Source organism: Lissotriton vulgaris, chromosome 7, assembly GCF_964263255.1.
Source record: "Lissotriton vulgaris chromosome 7, aLisVul1.2, whole genome shotgun sequence".
NCBI classification, from domain to species: Eukaryota; Metazoa; Chordata; class Amphibia; order Caudata; family Salamandridae; genus Lissotriton; species Lissotriton vulgaris.
The window spans coordinates 718,804,218-718,829,553 of record NC_141695.1 but is presented as its reverse complement, the minus strand read 5'-3'; the positions used below and the strand labels follow the sequence as shown (position 1 = coordinate 718,829,553).

General features: G+C 48.1%; 1 protein-coding gene across 4 annotated transcripts in view; it reads right to left on the bottom strand.

Annotated features, from left to right (window-relative positions):
- The window catches only part of ARSG (arylsulfatase G), a 2,325,381-nt gene that overhangs the window by 1,594,344 nt on the left and 705,701 nt on the right, over positions 1–25,336 (bottom strand). The window lies entirely within an intron of this gene.

Below are 25,336 nucleotides of genomic sequence, written 5' to 3'. Positions count from 1 at the left end.
TCACTCGCATAGCAGGCATTAAAGTTTTCATATAATTAATAATCCTACCGGGGAGTTCCGCAACTAAAGCCTCAGGTTTAGCCCCTCCACCTTGAAGACCATCTGCAGCTGTAATGTTAGCCCATGTATAACCTAACTCTTGCGCATGATCCACATGACGAATCTTTCCCCACAAAGGTTGAGGAACCACATTACCAAACAACATATCTATATCGGCTAAATTCATAATGTACGCGTCAGCTGTCTGTGACAACTCTTTGTAATACCCTGCAGGATTCTTACGGGGGTCAGGTAGAGTCTGCTTAAGGGTCAAAACTTCAGCTCTCTTCCACGGAACATGTACCCAGACACGCTGAAAATGAGCCGGTACAGCTTGAATAGCATTAACGACATCAGCCTGAACTGCCTCCTTCCATACCGGAGAAACCTCTCTCATAGGGTACTGTCTCGCTTTTCTCCTAACAGAAGGATCAGGCTCAAACAACGACTGAGAAGGACACACACTCCTAAACGCAAGCAATGTCGCAACTGCTTTCTCAACATCGGAACCCACTATCGTCCCTTTCACAAACTCGGACTGTACATCAAGCAACTCCAATGGGGTGTGACCCAACTCACTGTCTTCCCATTCCTCACGGAGGAAAGTACACATGATATCGAAGACGTACCTTTGCTTCGGTGCTTCCCATTGACGGAAGACATCCATAACCAAATCCAAATTATATCTCAAAGAATTAGTTACCCATTTACGAGCCAAATTATCTAACACTGCCCGCTCTTCGGGACCAGGAAACTGGCTACGTAACTGTTTACGCGCAGAAACATTGGTCACACTCAATGACCCAAAGAAAGGAGAAAAAAGACCAGTAACAGTATCAGTCATTCTCTGTCGAACAGAAGAAGTTATCAGAAGGACAGGAGACAAAGCAGACTGAGATGAAACAAACGTAGGAGTAGTAGCAGAAGAAGTAGCAAGTACAGGAGAAAAAGTCGTAGGAGTTTGAGGTGGAATTGATAGCAAAGTCGGCGGCCCCAGAGAAGGCTGCGCCAGAAGAGAAGGAACCAGCTGAAGAGGAGCTGGCGGCTGAGCAACAACCAAAGGCTGAACAGCTGGAGGTTGCGGAGGTGCCGCAGCACTCTGCACATAAGGGGCTGGTGAACTCAACAAATGTGACATCAAAGGATCCTTTTCAGGGTCCTTCGTTGCACCATGTAGAAGAGGTGGTAAAGCTGTATGACATTTATCGATGGCCATTTTATGTTGCCTATGCAACTCTTCACTCGCTTGATCTTCTTCATTATCTTTAAACTGCCTAGCAGCTTGCATTATCGATATACCCTTCTCTCTTTTATCTCATTTAGCTTGTTTAATTGTTCTCTGTTTGGCTTACTTACGCCAAAGGCGGAAAGAGTCAAACATCGCCAGCCGGGCTTTCTTCTTAAATAGTTTAACTTCCAGATTATCTAAAATCTCTGATTCAAAACTACCATATTGTGGCCATTTTAAGACACAGTCTTTCCTAGTGTATCGGACCCATACTTCATTAAACGTAATAGGGCCCACGCCATGTTTAGAATAGAGCTCATAAGTCGGAGTTCCAACTGGAAGTATCGGACACGAGTCCTCCAATCGGGAATCCCTGTTACAACTACAACAAAACAAATTCCTAATTATGCTAAGACCAGGCATCTTCGCTCACTAATCTAGCTTCAAACTTCAAGGGATTACCAAAAACGATAGTCTCGCAAATATACGAGTCCCTCGACTTTGGCGCTTGCAAGTACCAAATCAAAACTAACGAAGGACTGGGAGCGACCCACTTATACTTAACTGAAGTATCAATCAGGTCACCAGAAGACCCGTCTATCGTCTCGCTTTACAAATCGTTACGAAGGGTCCAAGACAGGGCGACAGTCAGGGCAGCAGTCCTTCGTAGCCGTCGGAAAGTGGGAAGCCTCGCAGCAAAAACCTTCAGTCCACGTTCGACATGCAGGGGCCGAAGTGGGGGCCCTCTTCCAGAATTTCCTCACGAAGCTCCTCACGATCTTCAGGCTTGGACCGGTACCACTGAAGTCGCCCCACGTTAGGCACCAACTGAAGAACCGGGTTTTTAGAACCCAGCGGCGCCAGGGGCACGCCCAAAGTCTTCGGGTTCACCTGTCTTAGAATACAGAGACACAGGATACTTCTCGGTGACGTCAAAGATCAAATTTATTGGCTGCAACCAGGAACAGAAGTCTACGAAGTACGACACAAGTAGGTTTGTCAGAGACTGCTCAATTTTTGAAGAGCGAGACATCGTCTTTTATGCTAAAAATCACATACCGGACAAACACCCACTATTTACAGTTTGTCCAATCATAGGTAACATTGCAAAAGGTATCGCATAACGACAAACCCACTTTTCAGTTGTCCAGCCCATCATCAATTACACGGGAAAGCCCAACATTCTTTCTCCAACAGGCCGGACAAACCCATAATAAAAGACCACAACCCATATCATAAATAGACCATAAAAGAAGGAACAGAAACAGATGAGAAGTAGGATAAGGGGTGTGTGCGTGTGCAATAAACTCAACAATGTCCTGTACTTTGATCTTTAATCTCGATCAGCTACCGGGCAAGGAACTAGCTTAACAAGGTGAGCTTCAGGCAACGGGGTCAGTTCACTCAGGTCATTCAGAAGTCAGCTAACATGTACCTGTTCTAAAGACTCGTTCGGCCGTAGTCATCGGCCTATATGAGGGCAACCACAAAATGGCTGCCATGCACAAAATGGAAGCCAAGGGTTCAGAACAAAATCCCTAAATACGTAGTGAATCCATCGGTCTAACATGACGAAAACACTCGTACTTGCCGCACTCACTAGTTACGGTTCGCTACTATCAAATTCGAAACAAAACCATGACCTTTATAAAACGGGTTCAGAATTCACGGAACCTCAGATTCAGTAACCGTACCACTTTCTTTAAAGATATTGACTCTCAAATTTTGTGATACATATTTAATGGGACAAAGTAAACATTTCAATTAAAAAAACTAACCTTGAAAATCAGTTTCAATTGTCTAAACAGAATTGTGAACAAAAGGTTGCTCAAAACATGTTTGACATGTAATCACATTGGAATAATCCTAATTTTGAAATCATTAGATCTCTCAACATAAAAAGCCCAATGCATTTCGGGTTTCAATGAACCCTTCTTCAGGGGTTAATGTGTGATTTCGCATTTCATGTATATATGGTTATATATATGTGGGGCACATATAATGTAGTGTTTTCAGGGTCCCGCGCATGGGTGGGAATATTCTAATGCTTATGACTTTGGTGAGGATACCCCTGGAAGAGAACTAGGATTACAGGTAAGTAACTAATCCTTTCCACTTATCACAGAACATAGTTTAATTCACTGAATCTGTGTTTGTTCATTTTAAAATCACTTGTTGTACAATTGTATTGCCTATTCTCTCACCTGACTGCTTTCAGGGAGACCACGATCGCTTGCCCATTTACCCACGCAGCAAAGCCAAGCTGCTGAGGGAACGCCCTTAATCATCGGCGTCAGCGCCAGCAGCCTGTGAGCCGGTCTTTGGCCACGCCCACTCGCTTGCGGTCACGCCCCCTGGACCTACATAAACAGAGCGGCGTCTGAGCTCTGGTTAGAACCTTCTCCTGAGGCACAGCCGGGAGCGCCACATTTTTAATTCACTGAATCTTGTTTGTTCATTTTAAAATCACTTGTTGTACAATTGTATTGCCTATTCTCTCACCTGACTGCTTTCAGGGAGACCACGATCGCTTGCCCATTTACCCACGCAGCAAAGCCAAGCTGCTGAGGGAACGCCCTTAATCATCGGCGTCAGCGCCAGCAGCCTGTGAGCCGGTCTTTGGCCACGCCCACTCGCTTGCGGCCACGCCCCCTGGACCTACATAAACAGAGCGGCGTCTGAGCTCTGGTTAGAACCTTCTCCTGAGGCACAGCCGGGAGCGCCACATTTTAATTCACTGAATCTTTGTTTGTTCATTTTAAAATCACTTGTTGTACAATTGTATTGCCTATTCTCTCACCTGAATGCTTTCAGGGAGACCACGATCGCTTGCCCATTTACCCACGCAGCAAAGCCAAGCTGCTGAGGGAACGCCCTTAATCATCGGCGTCAGCGCCAGCAGCCTGTGAGCCGGTCTTTGGCCATGCCCACTCGCTTGCTGCCACGCCCCCTGGACCTACATAATCATGTGCCCCCCACGTACGCGCAGCGGACGGGCGCAGCGGGCGCGCCGTCAGCGCGCCAAAGGCAAGCCCGTCTGGGCCCGTCCGGGCCCAGACGGACCCAGGCCCAGAAACGCTGTCAAACATCCCCCATGAGCGCATGGTGTATACTGGAGACATGCTCCGCGCACTCCAACCGAGAAAAACCTTGGCCTGCCACCACACGCACACCGAAGGTAAACCTTTCTACAACTGTACGCGCTGCACTCCGACCCCCATTAGTTCTACAAAACCCAGACTTAAGATTGGCCTCCTTAATTGTCGCTCCCTCTCAAAACATGCTCTTGAAACAAGTTTGCTAATTCAAGACCATGACTTTGATCTGCTCTTTCTCACGGAAACGTGGCTATCAGACAGCGCCGACTCGGACATTGTCACAGCTTTGCCCTCAGGGTATCTCTGTCAAGCTCTACACAAACCCAAAGGGAGGGGAGGGGTGGTAGCTATAATTTTTAAGGAGCAACTTACCTGTAGAACCTCTAACGCCCTGATCGAGGACTGCGAAAGCTGCCAATTTTCCATCCAATCCTCCCCAGCTCACTCCCTGTCAGGGCTACTGATCTACCGCCCTCCGGGCACCCCTGGGAAATTTCTTAATGCACTCAGTCGCACAATTAGCATTTTCCGCCGGCAATTTCCTCATCCTAGGCGACTTGAACTTACACTTCAAAGACCCTACGGATCGGATAGCCGCTGACCTTCTTCAAGACCTGTTGTCACTCAATATCCGACTGGTAAACAGTGAGCCCACCCATGAGAAGGGACACTTACTGGATCCCGTCCTCACTAATGCGACAACCATCACCACTAACTCTCCCCTGATCCTCCCATGGACGGACCACTTTCTTGTACCTATCTCCTGGGAAACACCCACCACCAACCCCCAAATTACTAAAATTCAGATCACTGACAGACGATGGCACAAACTCGCACCTGGGGAATGGGCCGCCACTCTGGCTGAGTCCACTCCTGAGCTCTCCATCGATCCTGCCATAGCCGATAAGCAGTTTAATGAATGGATCACCTCCTCTCTTGATGCACTCATCCCTAAAACTTCCTCCTTCAAACATCCCAAAAGAGTAGCCTCGGCTCTATAGTACACTCCAGAGCTCAAAGCCCTGCGCCAAGAGTGCAAGAGAACGGAACGCTCCTGGAGGAAAGACAAATCGGAATTAAACAAAGATATCTATTCTACCTCTCTCTTAAACTATAAAACCGCTATTCGAAAAAACAAAAGCGCGTTCTTCCAGGACAGAATAGAGAAAGCAGTATGCTCCAGCAAGGAATCCTATGCCATCTTATAAGATCTCCTGAAAACCCCAGTACCCGGACCAAGACATTCCACAGACCCCATAGTCGATCAGACTAAATGCCAACAATTGGCTGATTTTTTCCATGGAAAAATTCAAAAAATTCTTGATTCAATTCCTCCCCTGAGTCCGGGCGAAGAAAACGATCTCCCTCACCCTCCAACACCCAGCGGTCTTTCCTCTTGGGGTCAAGTTACGGCCGAAGAAGTGGGAAACACGTTAATATCTATAAAAAGCGGCTCCCCGAGGGATCCCGCCCGGCTTCGAATTCTTAAAGAGGTAGCTCCCACAATCATCCCCCCCGTGACCCATCTGATCAACACCTCACTCCAACAGGGAGTGGTACCCCCGAGCTGGAAGGCGGCGGTCGTGAAAGCTCTGCTGAAGAAACCCTCCCTCGACCCCGAAAACCTGGCTAACTACAGGCCTATCTCCCTTCTCCCAGGAATCAGCAAGATTGCTGAAAAACTGGTTAATAAAAAACTCTCCCAGTTCCTGGAGACCAACAACATACTTAAAAGCTCCCAGACGGGCTTCCGCCCAGGGCAGGGCACGGACATCGCCCTCCTGGCAGCGGTTGAGGAGGCCAGAGCGCTACTGGATGGAGGAGGATCAGTGGCAGTGATCCTCCTCGACCTAAGTGCGGCCTTCGATACCGTCAACCACCAACTTCTCATCAAAAGACTCAAGGGAGCTGGTGTAGAGGGCTCTGCTCTAGCCTGGCTGGCATCCTTCCTGGCTCAACGGACCTACCAGATCTTGGAGAACAACGCCCGCTCCTCCGAAATTCCCCTCCAATGTGGCGTGCCTCAGGGCACCTCCCTGAGCCCCACATTATTTAACATCTATATGTCCACATTGGAGGAGGTCATCATCCCATTCGGAGTGAGCGTCTTCAGCTACGCAGACGACACACAACTGGTTGTATCACTATCCCACCCCAAACAACAACCAGCAGACCTTTTTAATTGCCTTGCGCAGGTCCATCGCTGGATGAACATCTCAGCCCTAAAATTAAATGGGTCAAAAACGGAGGTTCTGCTCCTTGGCCCGAAAGGACTCACACTTTCTGGCCAGCCTGTCTGGGCCCTCCTCCCGAACCTAAAGAAGAAGTAAAGAGTCTGGGAGTGTGGCTTGATACTGACCTCTCGTTTATCGTGCAGGCAAAGAAAGTGGCCGGGACTTGCTTTGGACTCCTGAAATCGTTGAGGAAAGTCCTGCCCCTCCTGCCCACCAACTCCCAAAAGTTGCTGATTCAAGGCCTAATAATCTCAAGGCTTGACTATAGCAATGTGATATACCTGGGCGCCCCCGAGGCGACTCTGAATAAACTTCAGAGAATTCAGAACACCGCGGCCCGGATTCTCACAAACACCCCTGCCAGAGCTTCGGCCAAACCGGCCCTAAAACTCCTCCACTGGCTCCCCATAAGAGAGCGGGTCAAATTTAAGGCCCTGTGCCTAGCCCACAAACTACGAGAAAATCGAGGCCCCCCTGTCCTCAAGAAACTTATCACACCCTACAAATCATTAAGACCTCTCCGCTCGGACACGGAAAACCTTATTGCTGTCCCCAGATTCAAGAAAGCCCGGTCAGGAGGAAGACGTTTCTCAGTCCATACCGCCCGACTTTGGAACTCACTCCCCCGAGTCCTGCGATTCGAACCACAGTACCTCCGCTTTAGGAAACAGCTCAAAACCCACCTCTTTCCTCAGTGAATCACCTCTGGCCCTCACCCTCTCTCTCCGCGCCCCTCTCCCCATTTTCTTCCTTTTCCCCCTTTCCCCCCCTTGTCCCACTGAACTTAGGAGATAGGATCTTTTAGCGCTGGGATACCCCCGGGTGACTACGCGCTCTACAAAATAAAATAATAATAATAATTATAATAGCACTGAGGTAGTGGGTGTGTACGGTTGGGGTTAACTCACCACTCCACAGGCATAAGGTGCACCGCATTTGGCAATTTGTTATAAACGTTTGCAACTGAGCCTATAGTACAGTCTTGGGCAGACACTGAGAAGCATCGATATCACACCCATCACAGGACTCATTTCATCCCTGATCTTAAGCTTTTCCCTCCTGCTTTTCTTTCTTTCTTTTTAAATATGTGCAAAAAAAAATATATATATATATATATATATATATATATATATATATATATATATATATATATATATATATATATATAGAAGCAATTGCAGCCTACTAAACCCCAGAGCTGAATAATGCTGTAAAGAATTCCACCATACATGAAAAAACATGCATTAGAAATATGAGAAACAACAACAAAGTTTGTTTTAGAACTGTTTTAATGCTCAGAAAGGAGTAGAAATTCTTATAAAACACTGAAAGCATAGGAAGCTCCCAGGCTGCATTGCAAATCCCCAGTCTAAAAAGACTGAAAAGCTAACCTGCAGTTGTATGCAATAAACTGACACCGTGCCTTTAAGGTACCCATGATCCCCAGCTTCCCATCATGCCTCAGGGGTGACAGTTAGGTCAGTTGTTCTTTGCAGAGACTGAAAAAACCATGAAACATTTAGGTTAACAATATCTCCAAGTTAAAGTAGTCCTTTGCCCGGGGAGGCGGGAGGGTTGCTTATGACTTTGATGAGGATACCCCTGGAAGAGAACTAGGATTACAGGTAAGTAACTAATCCTTCTCTTCCAGGGGAGCCTCATCAATAGTCATAAGCTTTAGAATAGAATAGCGAGCCTCACCTCATCTCGCTGCGGCCAAAGGATCAATAAAAACAGTATATCATCCATAAGCCTAGACAAAACTAAGCTCGAGCAGGCCGCAGGCTACCCAAATAGATTCCTCAAAGAGGCCTGCCCTACTTGAGTATCGGTCCTGGAATCAGATTCTAGACAGTAATGCCTTGTAAAGGTATGAACTGATCTCCAGGTTGCAGCCTTGCAAATCTCTGACATAGGGACATCATGTAGGAAAGCTACTGTGGCCGCTTTCCCCCTAGTAGAGTGTGCCCTAGGTGTCAACAGTAAGGGCTTGCACGCTAGCTGATAAGCCAATTTGATACAGGAGACGATCCATCTGGAGATGGATCGTATGGCAGCTGGAAAACCAGTTCTTATGGAACCATATTTGACAAAAAGCTGATCTGTCTTCCTAATACTCTTAAGTGTTTTCCAAATAAAATGTAAGCACTCTTGAGATCCAAAGAATGCAACGACCGCTCAGCTCAGCCTCAGTCGTAGGGTTTGGAAAAAAGGATGGAAGAGAAATAGACTGATTAATATGAAAAACAGACACAACCTTTGGTAAGAAAGATGGATGTGTTCTTAATACTACTCTGTTGTGGTGGAAAACACTGTAAGGCTCTTTTGTACACAACGCTTGGATTTCGCTTACTCTGTGCGCTGATGTGATAGCAACTAAGAAAGCGGCCTTCCAAGATAAATGTTGTAACGTTGCTTTGTGGATGGGCTCAAAAGGAGCTCATATCAACTTGGATAATACTAGGTTCAACTCCCAGGAAGGAGAAGGATTTCGAACAGGGGGGTAGACTTTCTTTAACCCCTGGAGGAAGTCCTTGACCACTTGCATCTGGAAGAAAGACATTTGGCTCGGCGATTTCCTATATGCCACAATGGCTGACAAGTGCACTCTAATGGAAGCATACTTCAAACCAGATGCTGCTAAGGAAAGAAGGTATGGAAGAATAACATCCTCCTGCCCTTTAGTAGGGTCAAGATGATGCTCCCTACACCAAATATAAAACCTCTTCCACTTGAACGCATACGACGCTCTTGTGGAGGGCCTCTTAGCTTCCTTTAAAATGCGCATGCAATCAGGAGGCAAATTCAGATGTCCATACTGCAGGACTTCAGGAGCCATGCCGTCAAGTTCAGAGAGGGGAGGTTGGGATGTAAAATCCTCCCGCTCATCTTGCTCAACAGGTCTGGCCTGCAAGGAAGACGTCTGTGTGGACACACAGACAAATGATGAAGATGCGGGTACCACCACTGCCTCTTGGAAGATTGGGTAGAGGAGGTAGAAGAAGGCAATGGCGTCCTCCTACTCCTGCGATGAGCACTGTGCCTCCTATCGCGTGATCTTCCTTAACATTCCTCCCTTCTGGGGGAACGAGATCTAGTAGGCCTTCTCACAGGCGATCTTTTAGCTTGAACTCTGTGCCTGGGAGGGCTGCGTCTGTCCACTTCTTCAACTAGTCTCTGAAGAGGAGACCTGTGTGTAGGACTGGCGTATTCTTGCATCCGCCTAGCAGCCCCTGAATCTCGGCAATGATCCAATGGCAGATTCCATCTAGGCGACATCCTCGCATCTGCAGAAGAAGGTTCTCGCAAAGGTGACTTGCGGGCAGGGCTTCTAGACTTTGAGGCAGTTGCCCAGACGAATGCGAGGATGAGTGGCGGGAGGCTGATTCCGTCACTAGAATCAACGATTCCCCTCTGGATCTCCCTGAAGCGAAGTTCGTCGACGTCAACCCAGCCCGCTCATGATGCTTCGAAGTCGGATGTTCTGACGTTGAATGTCTCGACGGCGAGCGGTGCGAGGAATGGTGATGTCTCGACATCGAGCGGCAATGTGAAGCCGACGACGGAGCCCTCAACGCCAAACGCTGCTGGGGCGACGGCGGAGCAGTCAATCTCGACGTCGCATGTCTACGTGACGACGGCGGAGGGGTATTGGTCACCCTTGACGCCGAACGCCTACGAGACGTCGACGGAGATCTCCTCCTCGACGCTGATCGACGTCTGGTTGTCGATGGAGGAGGATTCTGTGCTCTCTGCGACGACAGAGGTGAGTCTCTCCTCGACGCTGAACGTCGTGACAACGACGACAACGGAGGGTCTCTGCTCCTTGACGCCGATCGTCGCCATGTTGACGACGGCGGAGGGGTCACACTTCTCGACGCCGATCGTCACCTGGTTGATGACGGTGGAGGTGTGATGGTCCTCTACGCCGATCGTCACCGGGTTGACGACGGCGGAGGGGTCTTGGTCCTCGACGCCGATCGTCCCGGGTTGACGACTGCGGAGGGGTCTTGGTCCTCGATGCCGATCGTCGCCGAGTTGACGATGGCATAGGGTCTGGAATTCTAGACGTCGACGACGTACCTGAATCTCTTCTTCTCGACGGCGAGACCGCCTTCGAAGGTCGTTTTTTAGATAAATGACCTACTGGTAGTTCTTTCCTCAGCGCCAAGCCCGACGCTGAAGCTGAAGGGTGTGAAGACTTGTCCTTTGAAGGTGTTCTAGCCCTCTTGAACCCCTTCTTTACCGGAGACCTTCCTCTGGATGACCTTTGGGCTAGGCCATAGATGCAAATCCTCTCCCTGTCCTTCAGAGTTCTTCCAGTCAGGGTTTTGCAGTGAGGACACTGTAGCAGTTAGATGCAGATATTTTGACACAATACATCAAAGAGAAGGATTCACGCTCATGATTGTACAGAATTCGCACATATGGATTTATCATTTTCTTCTATATATTCGCCACTTTCCTTCTCGCTCTTTTCATCTATTCAATTACATTTAAGTACATTTTTAGTTTCCTCACATACATTCAGACTCAATTCGTATAGTTAGGCATTCCGCATCTTTTACTCGAGAGGGTTAAAATTGGGGCATCTCCATGTAAACAAGATGCTCGGGACACAGGCAAACCGCTGGTTTAATAAAGTTTATTAAATTCACGGCATTTAAGAACGTGTTTGTGGAACGGAACGGATGTTTACACCGGAAGAAGTATTTCTGCGGAAGTCAGTGCACACTGGACGCGCACATGGGGTGTCTAGGTACGTGGAGAGATGGGCTCTTTATGAGCACTTTTCAGTATTCGCGTTGAAGGTAATTAAACTCACGGAGGCGTGTCCTTTTCAACTCTTTAGCTTCAATTGATAAATCGTCCGGACATGGTGTAGCGGGATAATCAACAATGCACTAAAGGTCAGGTTGAGACGCCGTATAGCAAACGGGTAAGTCTTACATTCTAGTCATGCATTGGGAAACCGCAGTGGCGGTTGTGAGAATATAGAAACGCCCAATACATTTGTTTCTTATTTATTTGCAGTCAAACACACAAGTTCACCGTTCGGGGTACCCACGCTGACTGAGCTCATACACACGAAGCGGGTAAGATCCGTTAGCAGAGAGAACCCAGATGGGGGACGCAAAAGTAAACCTTGATAGCACCGACTGAATCCACACACCTTTTTATTACAGAGCCATAGAGTTTGTTATTAACTGGTGTAGTAAGTATACTTGAGTGGTACAGGTGGTTTCCACTTATCACAGCACGTAGCACTGAGGTAGTTTGTGTGTACAGTTGGGGTTAACTCACCACTCCACAGGCATAGGATGCACCACATTTAACAATTTGTTATACAAATTTGCAACTGAGTCTATAGTACAGTCTTGGGCATACACTGAGAAGCATCAATATCACACGCACCACGGGACTCATTTCATCCCTGATCTTAAGCTTTTCCCTCCTGCTTTTCTTTTTTTCTTTTTAAATATGTGCAAATTCTATATATGTTTTGTATGTTAATTCACAAACTTCCTACATCAAGATTTTAAGCAACTCCTCTGATTGTTTATATTTTAGTTTCCAACCACGGAACTAAAAGTCAAGAAGACTTACATGAAATGGGAAATCACACATTTACCCCTGAAGAAGGGTTCATTGAAACCTGAAATGCATTGGGCTTTTTATGTTGAGAGATCTGATAATTTTAAAATTAGGATTATTCCAATGTGACTACATTTCTAACATGTTTTGAATGTTATTGAGCAACTTTTTGTTCACAATTCTGTTTAGACAATTGAAACTGATTTTCAAGGTTAGTTTTTTGATTTGAAATGTTTACTTTGTCCCATTAAATATGCATCACAAAATCTGAGAGTCAATATCTTTAAAGAAAGTGGTACGGTTACTGAAACCCTAGGGACATTAGGTTGAGCACCTTGCAGACCTGGATGTCTCCAGGCCTCGACGGTGGAATCTAGTAACCCCAGAGTGTGCCATTCTGTCCCATCTCAAGATGTTGGAACCCTTCCTCAGCTGTTAGGAGCTTGGTAGCCACCCTAGAGGTGTGGCTACCGATGAGCTACATGCCCATGGGAAACCCGGCTTGGGCATTGGTCCCCTCTCTTTGTTCCAGTCTCCAGTATCTGCTCAAGGATGCACCGGCTGCTGTGCCATCAACGGCGGTGTCTTTGTGGTTATTCCAGGTTCCACGTGGGGTGATTTTAGCCACAGAGGTCAGGGTACCTCGAAGTCCTCTTTGAGACCGTAGAAGGTCAGCTGTGGCTGGGCTACTGGTCTCCTTGTACTGCTGATCCAGCGATATCTTTTGGTGGGGACAGGTGTCCCTCCTTGGCCAGTATTCTGGCATTCCTGGATACGGCTGAATTTAATATAACTTTTAGCCATTGAGGATCAGTCTCTTGGGGCGTCCAGCAGCACCGAGTAGCAAATCTTCTGCGGTCACTACAAACTTGCTTATGTGGGCTACTTCAGCTGTGCTGACCCTGTTGTGGGTTCCGGGGGTCAGTCCACTGTTACTTTGAGTCACTCCTTTGGTCTGTGGCTGGGCACAACTTTGTCCCGAGCCAGGAGCCACAGGAACAGTCCTGTTTTTAGTAGTCCAAGGTGCAGCAGAGGCAGTCCAGCACACAGTGCAGACTCTCTTTGTGTAGTCCAGGGAACAGCAGGGCAGTCCTTCTTTGATCCTTATTCCAGTTCCCACGTGATCCGAGGTGCCATATTTTTTCCCAGAAAGTTCCTTGGACCGGATGATGAGGTCACCAGTCAATGGGCTACAAGGTCACCTCTCTCTAGGTGACAACTTTCTGGCTATGTGTGGCATCTAACAATCTCAGGGTGCATTATTTCGCTCCCTCTCAAGATGTCTGTACCCTTTCTTAGATGTCAGGAGCTTGGTAGCCCACCCTAGAGGTATGGCTACCTGTAGGCTACATGCCTACTGGAAAACTGGTTAGGGCACTGATCTTCCCTCTCTGCCCTGGTCTCCAGCCTGTCTACCTGAACAAAGGGCAGATCCTCAGGAGTGTGAATGCCATTTGCCCACCAAGGACGGCTTCACCTTTGAAGCACACATTTAGGGCTAACATCCTGAGTGGCTTCCTGTGAAGGGGAGGTAACGCCTTACCCTGTAGCAGGCTGCTACTGTTCCTAAGCCTGGGAGTCGTTCATACTACTCCCAATGAGGGCAGAAAGCGGTTTGTTGGCCAGTGCACATGTGAGGCTACTGGACAACTGGGTCACAGAGTGGAAACTTTCAAAAAGTTGCATTTCTTAAATAGTGACATTAAACTCGACCTGGGCATCAAGTTGGCTTTAATGTCACGATTAATTTGTTATCTTAAGGTACCCAGCTAGGTAGTCACATTCAGATGTTAACCGGGCTGAGAGATAAGCCGGTAACTTGGAAGTGTTGCTGTTACATATCCTACCTAATACTATACAGCTTCCTGCCTTAGGGGAGACTTACATTTATTGCAAAAGAAAGTAGAGTCTTTGCCATTAGTTTAAATGGCAAAGGAGAACTAGAAGTTACCACTGCCATGCCAGTCTGCAGTGGCAGGCTGGGAACCATTTTCTATCTCCACACACAAAGTAATTTCCTTCTGTGCTATGGACTACTATGGTAGATGTGGAGCAAGACTGCATTTGCTGCTACCAACACACAGCTGATTTTTTTTTACATTTTATCTGGAAGTGCCCGGATATCTCGTTATGCCGAGTTGGAATATTAATTATTCTACATAATATGGTAGATAGACTATAGAGAACCTCCCACTAGCAGTACTCCTTGGATATGTCAAAGACATCTCGGGTAGAAAGAGATTTATGGCTTTGGCGAACTGCTAGACAAGCAAGATGCAACCAATAATAGATCACAGGTGAGGATAAATGGACCCATATACCGTGTGGAGCCTGTAAAATCAGAATTATGATCAAATTCCTCACAGAAACCTGGCTCAATGACGCCTCTGGACCTATCCTTGACATACTTGTCCCTCCCAGCCCCAATATCATCAGATTAGATCGCGTCGAGAAAATTGGTGGGTTCATAGCCTGCATCTTCCGCAACTCTCTCACAGCTAAACAGTCCTCCTCAGCTAATCTCCTTTCCTGTGAATACTTAGGAATAGACATCACTAGTGCAAACAGACCCTTATGGTCCCTTCACATCTTCTATCACCCCCCTGGTGATAGCCTCCCTCTAATTGAACAAACTATGGAAACCATCTCCTCTAACCTGAGCCGCCACTGCCCACAGATCTTCCTTGGTGACTTCAACCTCCACTGGAATGACCCGCATGATCAGGCGGTTAACACTCCCAAGAACTTCCTAGCAGACCTCTCCCTATCTCAATTCTGCGACAACCCCACTCACAACTTAGGCTCGACATTGAATGTAATAATTTCCAACCCCAACACCATTCAGCTCAACTATATCCTTCCCTGTGACTGGTCGGACCATCACTATATCAACTTCCGTATCCTTGAATGCTGGGCACCCAATAGATCACAGCCACTAAAATTGAAGAACTGGAAAAGATCGCTTCTCAACACCAGCGCTAATGAGCTCATAGCGCACTGCAATGACTCCCTACCACCGCCTGCAAACATGATAGACGTGCACAACCTCACTATGCACTATAACACTGCCATGCTTAAGGCGCTAAATGCTGCGGCTTCCCTACAACTAAAAAGAATACCCGCCAAGGATTCCAAACCTTGGTTCAACGACAACCTAAATGAGGACAGACGTAACCTCAGACTAGCTGAACGCTCTTGGAGATCCACTCCCTCCACCGATGTGCTACAAATCCTTAGACTCAAAAGAAGTAGATACAACAAACTCATTAGATCCACAAAACTTTCCTTCTTCAAAGACCAACTTGACAAAGCAAGAAATCGCCCAAAACGACTATTTAAGCTGATTAAAACACAATCCAACAACGCACCCACCCTTTCTCAACAATTTGCTCGGCCACAGCCAAATTGCGAAGCGGTGGCGGACTTCTTCCTTGAAAAGTCAAACAAGATCGAATCTGACCTAAGGTTGGCTGCACTCTTACTCTCACCCCCTCCGCCCTCCTCCCTCTCCACGCCATCGCCTAGCCAATCTGTTATCTCTCCCAAAAGCAATGCCTCTTGGAGCATATTCACACCCCTCGATGACATTACCATCCCCAACACTCTCTCGACCATTAAACCCTCAAACTGCTTCAATGACCTCCTCCCCCCCAACTTCTATAAAGAAATGATAAGCTCATTAGCACCGCTCTGGTCCAAGATAATCAACGCCTCTCTCCGGCAAGGCAAGATCCCGGACTGCTTGAAGGAGGGCCTAGTGCTCCCCATCTTAAAAAAACCTTCGGCTGACCCTGAAGACTTGAACAATTACAGACCGATCACAAACATTCCTCCTACCCTGGCTAAACTACTGGAGAAATGTGTTCATGAGCAACTGAGTAGACACATTGAACAATTCCAGCTCCTCGACCAATTCCAAACGGGTTTCCGCTCCGGCCACAGCACCGAAACAGCCATCAATCATATAGTCGATGACGCTCTCACTTTACTGGACCAGAATCAAGCCTGCCTACTAATTCTTTTTGATCTCTCATCTGCATTCGACACTGTCAAGCATGACAATCTTCTCCACCTCCTTGAATGCAGAATGGGGCTATCTGGCACGGTCCTGAAATGGTTTGCCTCTTTCCTCAACAATAGAACTCAAATAATAAAATCCAATCAGTCTCTATCCAACCCCAGTCCCTGCATGCTGGGTGTTCCCCAAGGGTCCTCACTCTCCCCCACGCTCTTTAACCTCTTCCTAGAACCACTGATAGTAATTCTTAAAGCCTCCAACATCCATTATCACATGTATGCCGATGACACCCAACTATACATGAAAATATCCTCACCCGAAGACATCAATGCTCTCAACGGAACCCTGCTCAAAACCCTAAACTGGCTTACCTCCAACCACCTCAAACTAAACGCCCTCAAGACGGAATTCCTCCTCATTGCACTGGCTACGCAAACCCCCACTGTTGTGAAATATCTCTCCAAGCTCACCGCGCTCAACTGCACACCTCACTCATTGACTCCACAAAATTACTTGGAATTCTGCTTGATAAAAACCTAAACATGCAAGAGCACATCAGAGTATCTACCAAAGGAGCTAATTTCCAGCTGTGCATCCTAAGAAAACTCAAACCATACCTGCCCCGGCAGGACTTCAAATCGGCAGTGCAATCACTGGTCATCTCCAGACTAGAATATGGCAGTGCTACTTTATGCGGACTGCTGAAACTCAGTTTAGCTCCTATCAGAGCTTCGCTAAATGCAGCTACGAGACTCATCACGGGTTCTAAGAAAACCAACCACATATCGCCGGACTTGAAATCACTCAACTGGCTTCCCTTTGAGGCAAGGATCCAATTAAAGATTGCTTGTATGACCCACAGAGCTCTTCACTTCAATACCCGGCAAATAAAGCTGGAACTTTCTGGGGGCTCCCGGCCCACAAGGAGCACCGGCACCTTACTGCTTAAGCCAAAGAAATTCAATAAGCTTAAAACCTACAACCGTACATTCTCAGGCATTGCCCAGAGAATCTGGGGAGACCAGGCTTATTCCATCCACCTTTGCGTTCAAAAGGGAAGTGAAAGCACTACTAACGATCAATGCGCTGATCTAGAAACTTTGCTCCTCTTACCTCAAGACTTTTTGGATATCCTACCTATTACATGTCATCTGTCTCAACCTATTGTTTGCCTGCCATAATGTCCCTTTTGTTCTTGATGTTTATTGAACTATGTTATTATTTCTTCATCATCCTTATGTAAAGCGCTCTGATACCCACTTGGGTCATGTTCGAGCTATACAAAACGTACAAATAAATAAATAAATGAGACGATATAACGAAATTAAATACATGTGAGGGAGGCACTATGGAGAGATGATGGGTACTGTTGGAGGGTGATAGTGAGAGAATCACTTAAGAGCTCCAAAGTTTGCTGAATCCTGGTGCTTTCTATGGACTTCATTTACTATACTTTAAAAGTTAATTAAATGTAATATATATTGACAAAAGTGTAGTAGAATGTGCCATTTTGGCCCACATTTTCACTCAAACCTCCTTGTAGTGGCCAGGCTCACTCACTGCACTCATTATGAACCGTATGAGGGCTGATCTGACAAAATTTGCCAGGGCTGCTTTCGGATCCCTGGCCGGGCCTGCTAATTAGGCCCTATACAGTCAATCATGGCAGGGCCTACTAATTAGGCTCTGTACACTCAATCACACTGAGTGTGTGATGCAGACATGTGTCTGTCACGTCTTGCAACACACATGAAATCGTGATAATGATGTGGTGAGCATGCTTCTGTGTAGCCAGGACTTGGGAATGCTGTGACAAAGACAGTGAAAGAAGGTGCAACTTGAGAGGCCTAGGAGAGTGCATTTACTTAAAATAATAAGCAAATCAAATGACGTGTCTGTGAATGTCTGAGTGTGCATGAGTCTGCATTGTGTACGCATGCATGCATGAGCTATGTGCAAGTGTTGCGTCACGTCCTTCACTGGTAAAATGCTACCAGTGGTAACACCCAGCCCCACATGCCCTCCATCAGCCTCTGAAGACCAATAGCGCCGGTCAGGGAAAGGAAGACCACTGGAGTTGGTTGTGGTGGGCAACATTTGGTGTGTGAGGATGCATGATGTAAAAGTAGTAGCGCAATGGCAGCTCTCTCATGAGGAAGAGTTGGTGTCATTTGGTCCAATACAGATAAGGATTCACTTAGCTCGTCATTTAGATTGACTGAATGAACTTGAAACGTTTAAATAAATACCTGGAGCACCTACAAGAGCAAATGGATGCGCTAGAAGGAAGTGCCTAGAACAAGAGGTGTGGGGTGGGGCCGAGACACGAGGGCCTAGGTGCAATTAGCCTTTGGGTCAGTGGTGGTTGCTTTGTAGACTAAAACTAGCCAATGGGTTCTTTATTGCCCCCTGCCTCTCTTTCCCTTGCCTTGAAAGGCAAGTCAATCACACAGAACCACCCTCCATGCTTTCCTTGCAGTGCATGCAAACTGATGCATCAGTGAGGGGTACGCTCTTTTCGAACAGCATGAATGCAAGGCACTTCTGCTTTTGGTGTGCAAGTGTAGTTAGAGGAAACCTGAATTAATCCAAGTTGCAACTACACCTACGCACAAGGTAGAAATCAGCCAGTTTAGTACTTTTTGCTGTTAACGAAATGGACATGGCATGCACATACTCATGTCTTACTTGTGGTACTCTTGTATTCAGTGTACATAGACTTTTGTCATGGTGAGAGTAGTAGGTCTCTGGGCAAATTATTCCTTATTTTTCCAAGTCCATTCTGCCCGCAAGAAGTGATTTTTGTGTAATACAGTTATCAGGCAGGTCGTTATGCGAAACTAAAGCAATGGGAACACATATATCTGGCAGTTCGGTAAGAAACACTGATGCTATGTGTAATACAACAATCCGGCAGATCGTGATGCAGGGCTAAGACTAAGCGTAACACATATATCAGGCAGTTCGTTATGCAAACCTAGTGCAATGCGTAACACACCTATCAGGCAATTTCGTTAGGCAAACAAATGCAGTGGGCAATACGACAAAACGGGGAGTCCACTGTGCAGGAATAAAGCAATGCGTTATACAATCATCAGATACTCCGGTATGCAGAAGTAATGCAATACACAAGTTACTCCGGCACCGTTCACGGTGCCTCCAGCGAACTCTGCGCCACTTGTGCTGGCTTGCGGTTATTTTCCGGCCACAGTTGCCCCCCCACATGGGTAAAATAGAACACAGTAAATGCAGCTTCGCACCCAGGCCCCGGTGCGGCCACTCCCATGGCATACGTGCCTCAATCCGAGCCAAAGCAGAGACTCGTGCTGCAATACAGAGAGAGAGGCTGAGAGCATCTCCCTCCGAGCCTACGCCCCGCGAGTCAACACACATTAGCTGGGGGTCGCGAACCCACTCTCCTCTTCCAGCGACTTGGGCATCCGATGCAATTTCTCTGAAATTCCGGGCAATGGGAAGATCCCAGGCTGCACACTAGACCCGCACTCAGAGTCAGTGAGACTCATGGGAACTCCGGGTGCACGATAACCAGACAACTCCTTACGAGGGTCTCAGGATGCGCACAGCACACGCATGCAGCGTCGCTGAGACACACTTGATCTTCTGGTGCCCACGATCACAGGGCTCAACTTGCGCAGGTCTCAGCCGATAGAGGGTACATGCACACGGCGTCGCTGAAACACACTTTATCTTCCAGTGCCCCTGATCACAGGGCACACCATGCGCAGGTCTCAGGCAGTAGAAGGTACATGCACACAGCGTCGCTGAGACACACTTTATCTTCCGGTGCCCATGATCACAAGGCACCTCGAGCCAGGGTCTCAGGCTGCAAGCGGCACACACACAGCGTCGCTGAGACACACTTGCTCTTCTGATGTACGAGATCACGAGACAATGCACATGAAAGTTTCAGGCTGCCCCCAAGCACACGCATACTGTGTCGCTGAGAGTTACTTGGCTCCCCGGTACACAAGTTCACAGGACGATCCTCTCGAAGGACTCAGGCTAGACAGAGCACACGCACACCCAGTCTCTGAGTCTCGTTTGGAACTCCAGGTGCCAAGGATCACAGGGCACGAATTGCGAAGGTCTCAGGCTAGGCAGAGCACACGCACCCACAGTGCATCTGAGCGTCTTCTCTAGAAACTTTTGTGTTCCTGTGTTTCCAAACAGGGAGCCAGCTCATCTCGGGCCCTTGGGGATAGTTACTTCAGGACACAGCAAAGTCCTTCAAGCAGGGGGACTCAGCACACAGCAAAGTCCCTACAGCCTTTCCTTGGTTAAAACAGCAAACTGCAGGCCAGCCCCAGATCACACAGCAAGAGCAGTCCTATCCAACAGTCTCTTCAGTTGCTTCTTCCTTGGCAAAGGTTTCTCTTGATCCACGAAGTAGCTCCAGTTATGTTCACACTTGATCAAGCTATTCTCCAAAGTTCAGGGGCTTAAGCTCGCATAGTTATATCCCTCAATGGCTTTGAAGTATTTGAGTTACAGGGGGCACTGACCCCTGCTCAAACCAGTTCTGGGTGCCTCCCTACCAGTGACACCTTCTTCCTTTGATTAGTGGGGGTCTGGATTCTCAATCACTCAGCAAGAGATGGGACAATTGTTTTATAGCACCAGCCCAGGCCTCTTCACCTCTAGGCCTACTCCTACCCTTCACACTCCAGATGCAGGTCAGCCAGTGATGTCTCAGCTCCTCCCCTGGGTCAAGACATTCCCCAGATCCTATTGCTTTCAAATTCAGCCAAGCAGTCCACAAACAGGCAGAGACACACAGAAATGTATAAAGCACAAAAACCCAACCACTTCCGAAAGAGTGGCTTACAAACACCTAATGCAAAAACCATCTTTATAAAAGGATGCATTATTTCAGGGTGAGTTCGGGCATACTAAACTTCACCTTTCCATCTTAAGCCTTTGGGAAGGTAGGCTGGTAAACACATTACACAGCCATTCCATTATATTCTAATGGGCAAGATGGCCTTTCAGAAGTGAAAACCAAATGGAGATTATTTCACTGCCAGGACATGGTACACATCTTAGTACATGTCCCACCTTTCACATGCACTGCACCCTGTCCAGGAGGTACCCTAGACCTACCATGGGGGTGCCTTATGTGTATGGAAAGGGAAGGGCAGGGTCTGGTAAGTGTGTGCACTTACAAGAGCAACATGGCAGTTTAGGAAACTGCGCGCAGACCCTGCAATGGCAGGCCTGAGTTCCCTTCTCAAGGCTACTTGAGTGGGTGACACAATAAGTGCTGCAAGCCCACCAATTGCATTTGCATTACTAGCCCTGGCACACATAGTGCACTTTACTAGGGAATTTACTAGTAAAGCAAACGTACCAATAATGGACAGCCAATCTCCATTACATTCTACACAGGGAGCACTTGCACTTTGACACTGTTTAGCAGTGACAAAGTGTCCAAAGCATCTAAGTTGGCAAAACCGGTCAGAAAAAATGTCTAGGGGAATAGCAAAAAGTTTAAGGAACTTTAGCCAAAAAGGCCAAGTCCCACATATACGGACTCAGCTCATTAATGCAGTGCCACTGGTACCCAGCAGGCATATGGTTCATCCTCTACATTCTTTGTGGCCCAAGCCTCCCTCTAACCTCAGGTTCACCCCTATTGTCCTACACCCCTAAATGAAAGATAACCAGCCCACCTCCCAGACACTGGGCAGCATGCTGCCAAAGTCACACTTGGTCTGGGTCCTCTGGGTGCAGGTGGGAATATGCAACAGTTTTAATTGGGAAGTAGACGTAAACAAGGGGAGGGTAGCAGCCACTCTGGAAGTTCACCCACAGATCTCAAAACACAAAGGAGTCACGCAGTCTCTTGATCAGCTTCCAAACGGTCTCGGAAGTTTCTTCAACCCAGTCAACCTCTCCCGCTACTACCTGGCGCCAAGATGTCTTCGGAAGGGGCCAGGTGTGGAGAGGGCAGTTGGTCCACCGCGATGAGGATCAACAAGGGAACAACCGATGAATGGGGAGTAACATAGGGGAGCCTCTATGTAGGATGAGGCGCCACATTGGTACACGATGATCCTGGTCATGTGCAAGCAATTCGGGCTCAGCGAGTAGGTGTGAGTCTTACTAGGCATTTCAGATGTCAAACACGATAAGTTGCAAAATTTCGCACCAACCCCCCGCTCTCCCCAGTAGGGAGGCGCAATGACCGATGCACGGTGAGTTGCGTTGTACCAGGCAATTCCAGTCACACATGCACGCAATGAGCGTGCAGTTGGGCGCGTCGCAAGATACAAATGCGGCTCAATCGACCAACTGGGGCCACACAGGGTCCCAGAACCGGTTAATCCGCTCACCACCAATGAGTGTTGCAGTCGCCACAGGAATCATATGTCTCAGATTCGGGCAAGATTTCTGGAGCTCCGCACCAGGCAATTCGGTCTCCAGACAAGTCTTGAGTCCATGCTCACACAACGCTACTACTTTGGATTTAGTAGTTGAGATGGGCACTAGAAAAGACACTGCTCTCCAGATGGTGTAGGTCCCTCCAGGGAGATCTTTGATGTCCCTTAGATCTGGGGGAAAACATAAGGTCCACCATCGGCCCTTGGAAACAACACTGCAGGGCGCCACACTTCAGCAGGCCTTCGGTCCAGGCCAGTCTCTATATGTACAGTCATCCTCTATGTGCACAATAGAGTCCTCTGACAGTGAGCACCACGCAGTCCAGGATCTCCGGTCCCACATTGCCACAAGCATATCTCTCCCTTTGCTGGAGGATGGCACCTATAGTTATACTGTCATGTGTCTTTGAAGTGGGTGTGGTATTGGGGGTTTTCCCTTTGACCCACAGATCTCTTCCCTACATTGTAGGCCTGTATGCCATGGGGCCTTGGAATATCTTAGTAGGGCCATGATCCAGCCTCCTACAGATTAAGTGTCACAACCTCTATCTTCAATGTATCTCATTCGTCCCTCAAACAGCAGAGGTACGGCGTTCCTGTGGGATGCCCATGTTTTATGGAGGTCGACTGGGAAAATGCACAGATGTACTCCCACCGACCCCTGGTGTCCACTGGAGCCAGATATCACTCAGTGGCATAATGAACCTTGAGGGGGCCTCCTGCAAAGTGCATGCAGGGGGCCCCCAATGCTCTGGACCCAGTCCGAAGCTATTTGGCCAAGGGCCTGAAATGCAAAAGGGGGTGCCTCAAGAGGGCTGTTGGAGGGCTTGTGTTATGCCACTGACACCATAAATCCCCGAGACTTTTTGAGCATAGAAATGTCCATATTCTATAAGTGAAATTTCTATGCGAGTTATGCCAAAACCCCCTTTACCAATAGAATGGGTTTGACACTGTGAATCCATTGAAATGAAACATCATGAGGCAGCTCCACTGCAATCCACCATTGCAGTGTGAAGTATTGTCAATCACTTCCCCATATTAACTTATGGGAAAAAGCAGGCTTCATAGGTAGTGAAAACACACATAGGTATTCCTCACTACCTGGGTGCACGTGCCTTATTGCGCACCCCAACCTGCAATGGCAGTAGGGACACATAGTTATCAACACCGGTGGTGCCAGTGCGCCTGCCCTAGTCTGCACAGTGACCTGCGTTTGCAGGCGGTACACTCAATCACGGGCACCATAGGTGCGGGTGAGCACCCACAGCAGCCCACACTGGCAAGCTGCTCATGACTTTACACACAATAGATACCAGTGCACACCCACCAGTCTGCAATGACAGATCGGCCCATTTTTCTGAACATGAAATCAGCGCCATTTCCCAACACAGAGAAGAAGGGAGTGCACACTTTCAGGCAGCAAGGATAGGCCTGGAACATGGCTTACCCAGGCCCAAGCACCTTTGGTGCCAGTGCGCACACACCACCCTACTCGGCCCAGCCGGACATGGATGGACCCTCTCACAGGTACGGTTGCACAATCCCGGCCCGCAACGGCAGACCAGGCACGTTGCCACTAGCCCCATGGATGCAAGCGAGCAGATGCAGGCCTGAACCGGAGGGTGGAACACTGGGATTGCAGATATACGCTCATCAGCCCGCAATGGCAGGCCAGGCATCTACCGACCATGCCATAGTTGCAGGGCCCCATCCTTCAACCTGCCACCGCATGCGCGACAAATTAGGGCCGGTGCGTACACCCCGGTGATTAGCAGACCAGCCCATGTTCCAGAACAACACATCAGTGCCTCTTCCTAATCTGTGTAGGAAGGGGCACGCACTTCCCCACGGAACATCCATATGCGCTCACCCATCAGCCTACCCATCAGCCTACCCCCCCGCCCAGTCCAGGTGCCCATCAGGGCTTCTCTGGTGGGGGGAGAGGGGTGGGGGAGTGTTCTCATGATATGGGACAACCCACTTCAGGTTGGCCGAGGGTAGATGCCATCTTAGGCTGGGGAGCAACAGTGCCCTGTAGGGCCTTCCATGGCAGACCCGGTATAGGGCTGACTGCTATCCAGTGGGACGCATCCTCAGTGCTACGTCCCACTACGTAGCCTGTGCTGTACCCACCCTGGGTATGTGGTGCACCTGTTTACAGGGGCACACTGAGGTACGGCACCAAAACCTAATCATATCCGCACCCCCAGCCCAATGCGGGCAAGCCAAGCGTGCACACCTTTCCTCTGCCGTACGGGAAGAAGGTGCCCAGTTTCCTAGGGTTATTCAGAGAAAGTCAGCAAAGACTAGGAGGAAAAAGCTAAAAGTTTGGGGCTAATTTCCTAATGAAGCCATGTCCAACACCCACTATAGAGAACTCAGGACAGTTGGAAAAAGAGAGTCAGTGACCTTCCTTGGAATACACATAGAAACCTGCGCCTAGCACAGCTTTTATGTGTATTCTTGCGAATGTCAGAATTACACATGCATAGGTGTAGATCTGAAAGTGCTGACTTTCTACTTCCTTTGTGAATCAGGCCCATGATTCTTACCCTCCTTCACGCCCACCTCACCTCTCCCAACTCCTATCCTCTCCCCCACAACCACAAGGTCAATTTCAGCTCGTTATGGACATTTTTCCTGAACCTAATAAGCCAAATTATCTACATTCCAAGTTTCTCATATGTTAAGGTAGGCAGCTGCTACCGGATGGGGGTGAC